Raw genomic sequence first — 14,902 nt, 5'->3', positions numbered from 1 at the left:
CAATCAAAGTTGTGAATGGTGTCCAAACAGGTCAGTCAGGAAAACATTACATCAAAGAACAATGAGGTGGGGTCACAAGGGGTCAAATGTTGCAGATGCTGGGGTCTGTATGAAAAAAAAAAATTTTTTTTGCTGGAAATCACAGCAGGTCCGGCTGCATCTGTGTAGAGAGAACAAATCAACATGGATTTACAAAAGGTAAATCATGCTTGACTAAACTACACCAGGTTATAGTCCAACAGTTTTATTTGAAATCACAAGCTTTCAGAGCGCTGCTACTTCGTCAGGTGAAGTGGAGAGATGCATAAAGACACAACTTATATAGTTAGGTGGGGTTACATGTAGCGTGACATGAACCCAAGATCCCTGTTGAGGCCATCCTCATGAGTGCGGAAACTTGGCTATCAGTTTCTGCTCTACGATTTTGCATTGTCGTGTGTCTTGAAGGCCGCCTTGGAGAATGCTTACCCGAAGATCGGAGGCTGAATGTCCTTGACTGCTGAAGTGTTCCCCGACTGTGAGGGAACACTCCTGCCTGGCGATTGTTGCACCGTGTCTGTTCATCCATTGTCGCAGTGTCTGCATGGCCTCGCCGATGTACCATGCTCTGGGGCATCTTTTCCTGCAACGTATGAGGTAGACAACGTTGGCTGAGTCACATGAGTATGTGCCATGTACCTGGTGGGTGGTGTCGTCACGTGTGATGATGTTATCTGTGTTGATGATCTGGCATGTTTTGCAGAAGTTGCCGTGGCAGTGTTATATGGTGTCGTGGTCGCTGTTCTCCTGAAAGCTGGGTAATTTGCTGTGAACAATGGTCTGTTTGAGGTTAGGCGGCTGTTTGAAGGCGAGTAGTGGAGGTGTGGGGATGGCCTTAGCGAGGTGTTCATCATCATTGATGACATGTTGAAGGCTGCAAAGAACATGGCGTAGTTTCTCCGCTCTGGGGAAGTAGTGGACGATGAAGTCTGTTGGTTGTGTCCCGTGTTTGTCTTTTGAGGCGGTCTATGCGATTTTTTGCTGTGGCCCGGCGGAACTGTCGATCGACGAGTCGAGCGTCATATCCCGTTCTTACGAGGGCGTCTTTCAGCGTCTGTAGGTGTCCATCGCGTTCCTCCTCGTCTGAGCAGATCCTATGTATTTGCAGGGCTTGTCCACAGGAGATGGCTTCTTTAACGTGGTTAGGATGGAAGCTGGAGAAGTCGAGCATCCTGAGGTTGTCCGTGGGCTTGCGGTAGAGTTAAGTGCTGAGGTGTCCGTCTTTGATGGAGATTCATGTGTTCAAGAATGCAACCGATTTTGAGGAGTAGTCCATGGTGAGTTTGATGGTGGGATGGAACTTGTTGATGTTATTGTGTAGTCTTTTCAGTGATTCTTCGCCGTGGATGCATAGGAAGAAAATGTCGTCGATGTATCTGGTGTATAGCATTGGTTGGAGGTCCTGTGCAGCGAAGAAGTCTGGCTCGAACTTGTGCATGAAGATGTTGGCGTATTGGGGTGCGAATTTGATCCCCATGGCTGTTCCGTGTGTTTGGGTAAAGAACTGGTTGTCGAAGGTGAAGACATTGTGGTCAAGGATAAAGCAGATGAGTTGTAGGATGGCGTCTGAAGATTGGCTGTTGTTGGTGTTGAGTACTGAGGCTGCTGCAGCGATGCCGTCATCGTGGGGGATACTGGTGTAGAGTGCTGAGACATCCATCGTGGCGAGGAGCTTTCCTGGTTCAACTTGTCTGTGGATGCTGAGTTCCTGTAAGAAGTCTGTTGTGTCACGACAGAAGCTGGAGGTTCCCTGTACGATGGGTTTCAGGATGCCCTCGACGTATCCAGAGAGGTTCTCACACAGGGTTCCATTGCCTGATACGATAGGACATCCGGGTGTGTTGGCTTTGTGTATCTTTGGGAGGCAGTAGACGTCTCCCACGTGGGGAGAACGTGGGATGAGAGCGCGTCGGATGCTTTGAAGGGTTGGATCAAAGGTCTTGATCAGTTTGTTGAGTTGGTGGGTGTGTTATTTGGTCGGATCTGCGGGTAACTGTATGTAGTGTTCCTGGTTGTCCCGTTCTCGTTATGCTTCTTTGCAATAGTCCGTTCTGTTCTGTATGATGATGGCTCCTCCTTTGTCTCCTGGTTTGATGACGATGTTGCGGTTGGTCTTGAGAGTGTGGATGGCATTGTGTTGTGCTCGGGTGACATTCTGGACTGTATTGTAAGTGCGGCTGATGAATCTGCCGTTGATACTTCTCCTGACAGCTTGAGCATACATGTCAAGCTTAGGGCACTGACCCTCCGGAGGGGCCCAATTTGATTCTTTCTTCTTCAGTTGCTGCACTGCGGATCCCTCTGTCTCCTGTTCCGGATCATTGGTTATCTCATTGGGTTCGCTGCTGACATCTTGGGATTTGTGGAAGAATTCGCGGAGCCTCATTCTCCTGATAAATTCCTCTGTGTCTGCCGCGAGACCGATGGGGACCATTTTGGTGGTGGGGCAGAAATTGAGCCCTCGGCTGAGAACTTCAATTTCATCTGGTTGAAGGGTGTGGTCGGAGAAGTTGGCGATGGACTTCCCTGTGGTTTCAACCGTGGTACTGTGACAGGCTTGCTTGCTGCTGGTGGTGTAGAAGTGCATCAGCATATAGATATATATATCCACACATATTAGTATAAAATAAGCACACATACTCTCTTATATTAAAATGGAGTCTGGAACTGTTTCAACAGGCCAAAATGGCTTCACACAGTATAACATAAGGGGAAGCGGGCAGGCCCATATTAGGAAACGGTTTAAGGAAGAGGATGTGACTCCTTTGTAGCTTGCAGGCTAGACAGTTCCATAAACAAGATAAGCTTAACAGAACAAAAGCATGATAAACCAAAGGACATGTACTGTAAACATTCGTATGAATGTCCAGAACCAAAGTGAGAGACAAACCGTCTCCATTGTATAAAATTAATTAACTTTATCTAAAGGTATTCCTGCATCATGACTTTTGATTATCTATGGGCTAATCTTATCTTAAGACACCGAGGCTCTGCTGACCCTTTAGTCATCTTCTTGTTGACCTTAAACATTTCTTACTCATCTCTTCCTTAATGTTATTTAGTTGTGTCTCAATACCATACCATGTGATAAAAGGTTTTGCTCTTTGTGTATAAAAAGAGGTGTTTTTGTCCATGCATTCGGAGAAGTCACGATAGCCATTGCCTACGTGAAGCTCCCCTTGCTAGCAAGTAGTTAAATAAAGTTTGCCTTTGACGATCACTTTGTTTCACAGAGTCTTATTGAACAGTCGAAACTTCGACAGTTTCTTGGAGGTCCCACCGAGATCGCTTGCTGCCTTTCGGTAAGTCACGGATGAGGACACCATACTTTGCTAACGACAAATCCTGAATGGCCATAAGTGAGGTTTTCTCACAGAAAAGGATTTCTCTTCAGATACATAGTTGGTGTAGTCTGTCACTTCCGACGGGAGCAATGCGATCTGTTAAGACTCATGTGTGTTTGGAACTTGAGTTAACTTATGTAACCTTTTGCTTCTTTTATCTTGACATTAAAAGGAGGAGGAGATTGCCGGTTCAGGTTTCAAAACTGTCGGACAAAGGGAGACAGCAGAAAGGTCGCGACCAGGTTGAGTTCTGGAATATATGTGAGTGTGCTGTGAAGGGATTAGCCTGAAGGATAGACACAGAAAGAAAGAAATAAGGGTACCAGAGGGCCTGTGAAGAGACTAGCTCGAAGGATAGGCAGAGAGTGCACAGTGATGTAATCTGTGAAGGGACTACCTAGTAATCCCGAAGGATAGATAGGCAGTTAGAGTAAGGATAAGTATGGAATAAGGATTCAGAAATAAAACACAACTGTTTTGTAAAGTAACGCTTATATGCATATGTAAAGTTTGTAAAGATTTAAAAGAAAACTGTTGGTGACTGAGTTGATCGACTAGGACAAGGAAGTGCCTGTCTCAAACGCGCAGCCTTAGACCGGTTGTTAAGAGGGGAAATCCCCCACGCGAAGGTCAGGACCCTGAAGTGGGTGGAGAGGCATAAAGGCACTTAGGATCGTGATACTCAGTCATTAGTTGTCAAAAGCTTGTAAAATAAGGCCTCGATCTGTAGAGCGTACCACGCAGATCGAGAAAACTGTCGGATTGTAATTTAGCTTTTGTAGAAAGCCTGCATAACTGTACCTACGTTATTTCATGTCTGAGTTCTTTTGTGTATCTGTTTGGACCTTCAAGTTATTCCTTAGTATTTTCTTGATTGTTATTATTGTATGTTATTGTTCATCGCTGTTAGCACTTTGGTCATCCTGCAGGGGTCGTAAGAGGGTTGAGGGTAAAACTTGTGACCCAGAACAAGTGCAGCTAGTGGAAATTGAGAACTAACTAGGATGGGAGCTGCACAAAGCAAGGTCCCCGAAAGGGGAACCCCAGCTTTCCATATTTTTCAAAATTGTGGCCGATCATCCACAAATGATTTACCTAAATGGTCTAATTGGACCAAGAATGACAAATACCCATTCCCTATAGACGGAACCTTTAATTTAGACAGAATAACATGTCTAGAGAATTGCCTCGTAACTAGAGACCCGCAGAGAAAAGGAAAAAAAAAGTAAATTGGTCAGCCTTCTCAGATTGGAAAAAGGAAGCAGAGAGGCGACGCGAACGAAGTATAGAAGTTAGTAAACATAATAAAAAGAGGGATGAGATTAATCAGGAACAGAATAAACAACAAAAAGTTAAACAAATCAAGGTTGGCAGGGTCCACAAAATTTATCCGGAAACAGAAATACCCAAGCCCAGGTTTACACTCGTCCACAGACTAATTGGACAACTAGCAATCCCTGGGGAAATCAAAGTGGCCCAAACGAAGAGTTTGGACAAAATCCAAATTGTTTAGCATGACGTTACTTAGAGCCCACCCCAGACATTGCCCAGGAACAACAGGCTGTGGTACAATTGCCTGCAGTATCATTAAATTCTAAAGAAGAGCCATTTATAAATTTAAATATGAATGGAACACAAGTTCCATTTTTTGGTAGACACTGGAGCAACTAATTCGGTCTTGACTAAACAATATGCAGTAGGAGCACCTTGTATCAGAGTGTCAAGTGTGTAGGCCTTTCAGGAACAACCCAGACTATGGTATGGCCCACTCCATTGGATGTACAGATGAAAGACTTTCATGAACAGCATGCATTCTTATTATCTGAAGACGTTCCCATCAACTTATTAGGAAGAGTTTTGTTGTGTAAAATGAAAGCAGTGATATCATGTATGAAAAAAGGACTGAAGGTATATGTTCCAACTGACAGATGTGGGATGTGCCCATTGCAGGTCCACAATTCTCCTATTTTGTATTGTTGGACTAATCATGATGACAACCTCAGTAAACAATTACTGATGGCTGTGGGAGCATTGCAGTATGCCACAAGATCAGTATCAGAATACCAGAAGCAGTTTAATTTGGGACATTGGCATGATAAATTGCACTGTATAGCCTATTATGACAAAACGGGAGAAGATCTAGAAGTGGCAATTAATTACAAGCCCTTTCTGCATCAGAAATATTCACTTAAAATCCGAAGAATTTTAATTGGGCAAGAAGGAATAGCGTCACCAATCTTGTTGACCCAAACAGCATGGGAATTATTCAGGGTAAAAGACTCTAAGCCACACTGTACACTAGCAGTGGCGTATGAATTCAAATCTTCTGATCTAGGACAGATGGTCCTACGCCTATCAAAAGCTGCAGTTCAACAGGAGTGGAGAATAAGTCAGGGTTGGTTCAAGACCTAAGAGCAGTTAACGAGTCTGTTCTCCCTGCCTACCCGGTGGTCCCAAACCCAGCCACCATTCTGACCAGTATACCTCCTAATTCAAGGTATTATACGGTCATTGATCTCTGCTCAGCCTTCTTCAGCATTCCTATTCACCAAGATTCCCAGTTCCTGTTTGCCTTCACGTTCAAAGGAACTCAATACACATGGACCAGGCTGCCACAAGGCTATACAGAAAGCTCAACTCTCTTTTCGCAGTGCCTCAAACATGATTTACAGAACATTGTCTTAACCGATGGGTTAACCCTCATACAGTAAGTAGACGACCTGCTAATTGCATCACCTACCCAAGAGGCATTGTGAATCAGTGACTCAGCTTATCACTAAGCCTCGTATAGACATTGTAGAAACTCCTCTGGACAATAGCGATTTTATATTTTATGTGGATGGATCAGCCCTCAGAGATGAAAAGGGCTCGCAAAAAAAGTGCATATGCCATTTCCGATGATCATTCAATTATCCAAGTATGCTGACCACCATCTTTCTTTTCAGCACAACAAGCAGAACTGTTTGCCGTTACAAGAGTATGTATTTTAGCTACAGGAAAATCAGTGAATATTTATATTGACTCTTGGTATGCATTTGGAGTCACTCATAATTATGGTCCAATTTGGAAACTTAGAGGATTCCTGACTTCATCGGGATCTACAGTTAAAAATGCTGAACAAATTGATAACCTTTTAAAGGCTCTCCAGTGTCCTAAAATAAAATTGCTGTTATTAAATGCAAAGCAGATACAAGCAATCAAGACCAGGCTTCTTTGGGCAATGATAAGGTGGATCGAGCAGCTAAGGCTGCTGCTCTTTCTGATACAGGGTCACAAGTGTCTGCATATGTTCTTAGAAATCAAGATCCAGACAATCCCCCACCCACAACTGATGACGTTTTGGCCTATCAATTACAGGCCAGTCCGGACGAAGTGTTAGCTTGGGTGAATGATTCTTGTTTTAAAACACCTGAAGGAGTATGGGTCTACCATGACGGCTGCATTGTGGCTACCAAGTCAATACTCCCATGGATTGCCTGATGTGTCCAAATGTTCACATGCAGGCAAAGGGGGGATGGCAGACTATATCACACAAACTTGGTATTCACCAGGCAGTGACAATTACAAAACAAATTAGTGAACAATGCATTACCTGCCAAACAATGAACCCAGGTAAAACGGAAAAGGTACAGGCTGCCTCCCACCCAAATCCAACAGGACCCTTTGTACATTTACAGATGGATTTTATTGAATTACCGGTATGTTTAGGATTTAAGAATGTATTAGTTATTGTACATGTGTTTTCACGATGGACTGAAGCCTTTCCATGTAAAAAAAATGATGCAGTTACTGTTGCAAAATGTTTGTTAAAAGAAATTGTACCACGATTTGGTATACCTGCACAACTTTCAAGTGACAATGGACTTCTACTGCAGCTATCATCCACAGTCAGCGGGACTGGTAGAAAAATATAATGGTATGCTGAAGAATAAACTTTCTAAACTTTGCAATGAAACTGGACTTAAATGGGTCGAACTATTACCCCTAGTATTGATGATAATGCGAGCAGCAACTAACAGGACAACCGGACTATCGCCACAAGAGATTGTTATGGGATGACCCCTAAGACTGCCATTTTCAGCGCCACTTACGGTTAAGCAAATGGACATCCATAAAATGGATGAGAACATGTTAAACTATTGTATTGCATTAACTAGATGTATTTCCAGCTTTCACCAGCAGGTAAAAGAGGCGCAAACGGAACCAGCGGAAGGAAGGTGCCATAACTTGGAACCAGGAGATAACGTATATGTAAAGGTCTTCAAAAGAAAGAACGGACTACAGCCACGCTTTGAAGGTCCATACCAAGTACTCCTGACAACAAACACAGCTGTTAAAATCAAGGAAACACCGACTTGGATACACGCATCCCATTGTAAGAAGGCACCAGACGGGGACATTTAAAAAAAAAAGGGACTTGAAACGATGAAATTATTGTTTACGCTGTATGTAATCATCGAGATGGTATGCGTAAGCTGTCAGAGAGATAACGAAGAACACCGAAAGAAACGAGGACCGACAAAAGGGACTGAAATAATTAATGTGGGCTATATTGTCCTAGGAAGGACAAAATGGGGGAATGTAGAAGTGCATCAGCATATAGATATATATATCCACACATATTAGTATAAAATAAGCACACATACTCTCTTATATTAAAATGGAGTCTGGAACTGTTTCAACAGGCCAAAATGGCTTCACACAGTATAACATAAGGGGAAACGGGCAGGCCCATATTAGGAAACGGTTTAAGGAAGAGGATGTGACTCCTTTGTAGCTTGCAGGCTAGACAGTTCCATAAACAAGATAAGCTTAACAGAACAAAAGCATGATAAACCAAAGGACATGTACTGTAAACATTCGTATGAATGTCCAGAACCAAAGTGAGAGACAAACCGTCTCCATTGTATAAAATTAATTAACTTTATCTAAAGGTATTCCTGCATCATGACTTTTGATTATCTATGGGCTAACCTTATCTTAAGACACCGAGGCTCTGCTGACCCTTTAGTCATTTTCTTGTTGACCTTAAACATTTCTTACTCATCTCTTCCTTAATGTTATTTAGTTGTGTCTCAATACCATACCATGTGATAAAAGGTTTTGCTCTTTGTGTATAAAAAGAGGTGTTTTTGTCCATGTATTCGGAGAAGTCACGATAGCCATTGCCTACGTGAAGCTCCCCTTGCTAGCAAGTAGTTAAATAAAGTCTGCCTTTGACGATCACTTTGTTTCACAGAGTCTTATTGAACAGTCGAAACTTCGACAGTGGTGATGCCGAGTTTCTCAAGCTTCCTGTTCTTGGTGTGCATGTAGGCAGTTTAGTTCCGTTGCCTCATCTGTTTGGCGGTGTCTCGTAGCTGGTCTGTTATGTCTTGAGCACAGGCTGAGAACATGGACTCTCTCTCCATTTCGAGGTAGCGGCGTCTGCTGTAGAGCTGGTGTACGAGATGGTTGAGGAGTGTGCGAGAGGTACGACAGCAGAGTCTCTTAGCGTAGTCTGTGTTGTAGGTCGACTTGAGTGGGTTCATGATCTATGGTCCACCCCAGTCCAACACCGGCATCTCCATACGATAGAAAGCGAAGAGTTGGAATAAACGGGTCATTTTCCAAGTGGCAGGCAATGACTAGTGGGGTACCGCAAGGATTGGTCCTTGGACCCCAGCTGTTCACAATATATATTAATGAACTGGACGAGGGAATTGGATGTAATATCACGAAATTTGCACACGACACAAAGCTGGGTGGGAGGGTATGCTGTGAGGAGGATGTCGTGAAATTCCAGTATGATTTGGACAGGTTGGGTGATTGGGCAGAAACATGGCAAATGCACAATAATGTGGATAAATGTGAGTTTATCCACTTTGGTGGCAAAAACAGGAAGGCAGACTTTTACTTGAATGGCAATAGATTGGGAGAAGGGGAAGTGCAAAGAGACCTGGGTGTTCTTGTGCACCAGTCGCTGAAGGTAAGCATGCAGGTGCAGCAGCCAGGTAAGAAGGCAAATGGTATGTTGGCCTTCGTAGCAAGAGGGTTCGAGTACAGGAACAAGGATGTCTTGCTGCAGTTGTACAGGGCCCAGGTGAGACCGCATCTTGAGTATTGTGTGCAGTTTTGGTCGCCTTATCTGAGGAAGGACTTTATTGCCATGGAGGGAGGGCAGCGAAGATTCACCAGGCTGATACCTGGGATGGCAGGAATGACGTATGAGGAGAGATTGTGTCGATATACTTACTGGAGTTTAGAAGATTGAGAGGGGTTCTCGTCGAAACCTATAAAATTCTGTCAGGCCTGGATAGACTAGATGCAGGAAGGATGTTTCCGATGGTCGGGGAGTCCAGAACCAGGGGTCATAGTCTAAGGCTAAGGGGTAAACCATTTAGGATTGAAATGAGGAGGAATTTCTTCATCAAGAGATTGGTGAACCTGTGGAATTCTCTGCCACAGAGGGCGGTGGAGGCCAGTTCATTAAATATATTCAACAAGTTGTTGAATATATTTCTTAAGGCTAAAGGGATCAAGGGATATGGGGAGAAGGCAGGGACAGGGTACTGAATTTGGATGATCAGCCATGATCTCATTGAATGCCGGAGCAGGCTCGAGGGGCCGAATGGCCTACTCCTGCTCCTATCTTCTATGTTTCTATGTTTAAATCAAGCCCCATTCACCAACCATCCTAAATCACAGCAAGACCAATTCAAACATCACCCTATCTCACGTAAAGCCCCATTCACACATCATCCTAACTCACACCAAGACCCATTGACCCATCATCCGAACTCACACCAATCCCCATTCACCCATCATCCTAATCAGACCAAGCCCCATTCACCCATCATCCTAACTCACACAAAGACCCATTAACCCATCAACCTAACTCACAGCAAGACACATTCTAACTCACACAAATAAACATTCACCCATCATCATAACACACATGAAGACACATTCACCCATCATCCTAACATATACGAAGACGCATTCACCCATCAACCAAACTCACACCAAGCCACACTCACCCATCATCCTAACTCACACCAAGACTTAATCACCCATGATCCAAACTCACATAAAGAAACTTTCACGCCTCACCCTAACTCACACCAAGCCCATTCACATATCATCCTATCTCACACCAAGCCCCATTCACCAATCATCTTAACTCACAGAAAGATCCATTCACCCATCATCCTAACTCACATGATGCCCCATTCACAATCATCATAACTCACACGAAGACTCTTTCACGCATCGTCCTAACTCACATGAAGACACATTCACCCATCATCCTAACTCACACCAAGACACATTCACCCATCTTGCTAATTCACACCAAGCCCCATTCACCAACTCACCCTAACTCACCAAGACCCATTCACCCATCATCCTAACTCACAGGAAGACACAATCATCCATCATCCTTTCCTACACTAAGATCCTTTCAGCCATTATACTAACTCAAACCAAGACCCATTCACGCATCATCCTAATTCACTCCAAGCCCCATTCACCCATATTCCTAACTCGCACCAACCTCCATTCAATCATCATCCTAACTCACACCAAGCCCCATTCACCAATCACCTTAACTCACACCAAGGCCCATTCAACTATCAGCGTAACTTACACCATGCCACATCCATGCATCATCCTAACTTGCACTAAAACCCATTCATTCATCATCCTAGCTTGTAGCAAGCAACATTCACCCAACATCATAACTCGCAGCTAGCCCCATTCACCCATCATCCTATCTCACACCAAGGCCATTCCTGCATCATCATAACTCACACCAAGCCCAATTCACCCATCATCCTAACTTTCACCATGCCGCATTCACACATCATTCTAATTCAAACCAAAACACATTCACTCATCACCCTAACTCACACCAAGACACATTCATCCCTCTTCCAAACTCACAACAACACCCATTCACCATAAATCCTAGATCAAACGAAAAACCAATCAACCATCATCCTAGCTTACACCAAGCCCCATTCACAGCTCATCCTACCACACACCAAGCCACATTCAAGCATCATACTAACTAACACCGAGCTCCATTCAACCACCTTTCTAACTCACACTAAGACCCATTCACCCATCTTCCTAATCCAGACCAAGCCTCATTCAAGCATCATACTTACTTACACCAAGCCCCATTCACACATCATCCTAACTCACACCAAGACCCATTCAACCATCATCCTGATTCACACCAAGCCCCATCTACACATCATTCTAACTCACACAAAGCCCCATTTACCCATCATCCTAATCGCACAAAGACACATTCACCTATCATCCAAACTCACACCAAGGCCCATTCACACATGATCCTAACTCACACGAAGAACCATTCACCCCCCATCGCAACTCACACCGAGACACTTTCACGCATCATCCGAAATCACTCCATGCCCAATGCACCCTTCACCCTTACTCACACCAAGCCCCATTCACCCATCATCCTAACTCACATCAAGCCCCATTCAAACATCACCCAAACTCAGACCAAGCCCCATTCACCCATCATCCTAACTTACACCAAGCCCCATTCACACATCATCCTAAATCGCAGCAAGGCCAATTCAATCATCATTCAAACTCATGCCAAGCCCCATTCACCCATCATTCTAACTCACGCCAAGACCCATTCACCAATCAACCTAACCCACACAAATCCCCATTCACCCATCATCCTAACTTACCCCAAGCCCCATTCACACATCATCCTAATCAGACCAAGCCCCATTCACCCGTCATCCTAACTCACACATAGGCCCATTCACCCATCATCCTAACTCACACCAAGACACATTCACCCAACATCCTAACTCACACCAATCCCCATTCACACATCATCCTAACTCACACAAAGTCGCATTCACCCATCATCATAACTCAAACGAAGACACATTCATGCATCATCCTAACTCACACCCAGCCCAATTCACACATCATCCAGCTCACACAAAGACGCATTCACCCATCATCCTAACTCACACGAAGACACATTCACACATCATCATAACACATCCTAACACCTACGAAGATGCATTCACCCATCATCCTAACTCACAACAAGAGACACTCACCCATCCTCCTAGCTCACACCAAGACACAATCATCCATCATCCTAACCTACACCAAGACCCTTTCACCCATCATCCTAACATACACCAAAACCCTTTCCCCCTTCATCCTAACTCACACCAAGACACAATCATCCATCATCATAGCCTACATTCAACCATCATCCTAACATATACGAAGACCAATTCACGAATCATCCTAAACCACTCCAAGCCCCATTCACCCATCTTCCTAACTTGCACCAACCCCCATTCAATCATCATCCTAAACCACACCAAGCCCCATTCACCAATCTTCTTTACTAACAACAAGGCCCATTCAACTCTCAGCCTAACTAACACCATGCCATATTCACACATCATCCTGACTCGCACGAAAACACATTCATTCATCATCCTAGCTCGTAGCAAGCCACATTCAACCATCATCATAACTCGCAGCTAACCCCATTTACACATCATCCTATCTCACACCAAGCCCCATTCACTCATTTTCGCAACTCACACCAAGGCCATTCCCGCATCATCACAACTCCCAACAAGCCCAATTCACCCATCATCCTAACTCAAACCAAGACACATTCGCCCATCATCCTAACTCACACCAAGACATATTCCCCCATCATCCTAACTCACACCAGGAAAATTCACACATCATCATACCACATACACTAAGACCCATTCATCCATCATCCTATCTCACAACTAGGTCCATTCAACAATCATACTAACTCACACCAAACCCATTCACCCATCACCCTAACTCACACCAAGCCCCATTCACACAAAATCCTAAATCACTCCAAGCCCCATTCACCCATTATCCTAACGTATACCAAGCCCAATTCACCCATCATCCTAATTCACACAAAGCCCCATTCCCCCATCATCCTAACGTACACCAAGCCCCGTTCACACATTATCCTAATTCACACCAAGCCCCATTCACACATCATGCTAACTCACACCAATCCCCATTCACCCCTCATCCTAGCTTACACCAAGCCCCATTCACACATCATCCTAACTCACACAAGGAAAATTCACCCATCATCCTAAATCACACCCAACCCCATTCACATACCATTTTAACTCACACCAAAACCCAATCACCCATCAACATAACTCAAACCAAGTCCCATACTCCCATCATCCTAACTCACAACAAGACACATTGGCCTAGAAATTCAGTCGCGTTTGCGCCCACTTATTGGCTATAGAGTGGTTGATGCCAGAAGTTTTTTAGCGCCCGAAATTCAGTTGGTCCCTAACATCGGCGTTAGCCGGTAGCGCTGCACCGGCACCAATGACGTCATTGGTGTGCACAGCGCCCCGGTTCCAATGCGATTCCGTGCCGACCGCCAAATTCAGTTGCGGCCGCCTCGCCCGTGGCAGCCGCAAACAGCATTTGAAAAACGGGGCCTTGCAGCTCCGAAAGGCCGGCGCATAAAGGTGGAGGGGCGGCCGGCCGCTTTCCCGGCGGTCGCCTGGCCGCACCTCTCTCCCCGGACTCCTGCACCACCCCCCCGCGGCATTGGTGTCTGACTCCCGCGAGCCCGGCACTTCTCCGTGGTGCCGGGCTCATTTGCCGGGAGTATCCAGCGGCGATCTCACGGCTGCAGGCAGCTCCTCCTTAAGAGAAGGAGGAGGCCTGCAGTACCCCAGCCTGCAGCAGCGCATCGGGTGCTGCAGCGGCAGCTGGACGCCTGAAACTGACTGTCATCACCCCAAGCGAGGCGGCCAAACCCTGCAATAGCGCCTGCCTCCGTCTTGGGCCGTCGCAACTGAATTTCAGGCGGGCACTACGGGAATCCGGGCGAGCGCAAAATTTCGGGCGCTAAAGACCTGGCGCGGCGATACTGAATTTCTAGGCCATTAAACCATCATCCTAAGTCACACCAAGAACTAATCGCCCATCATCATAACTCACAACGTGACCCAAATACCCATCATCCTAACACACACAAAGACATATTCACCCATCATCCTGACTCACACCAAGTCCCATTCACCAATTATCAGAACTCACACTAAGACCCAATCACCCATCATCCTAACTCCCACCAAGACACTTTCATCCTTCATCCTAACGCACACTAAAAGCCATTCATCCATCATCCTAACTCACAGCAAGCCCCATTCACCAATCATCCTAACGAACAGCAATCCCGATTCACCCATCATCCTAACACTCCAAGCCCCATTCACCCATCAGCCTACCACACACCAAGACCCATTCACAATTCACCCTAACTCACACCAAGACCCATTCACCCACCATCCTAAATCACACCAAGCCCCTTTCAGGCATCATCCTAAGTTACACCAAGGCACATTCACACATCATCCAAAATCACACCAAGACACATTCACACATCATCCTAACTCACACCAAGTCCAATTCACCCATCATCCTAACTC

General features: G+C 45.1%; 1 pseudogene; it reads right to left on the bottom strand.

Moving 5' to 3' along the window:
* Positions 1-1,365: 1,365 nt before the first annotated feature.
* LOC147119881 (uncharacterized) overlaps positions 1,366-14,902 on the bottom strand; it is a 56,635-nt pseudogene continuing 43,098 nt past the window's right edge.

This window comes from Somniosus microcephalus, chromosome 4, assembly GCF_052327205.1.
Source record: "Somniosus microcephalus isolate GS21.2 chromosome 4, FLI_Smic_1.0, whole genome shotgun sequence".
NCBI lineage: Eukaryota > Metazoa > Chordata > Chondrichthyes > Squaliformes > Somniosidae > Somniosus > Somniosus microcephalus.
This window is presented reverse-complemented; position numbering and strand designations above follow the sequence as displayed.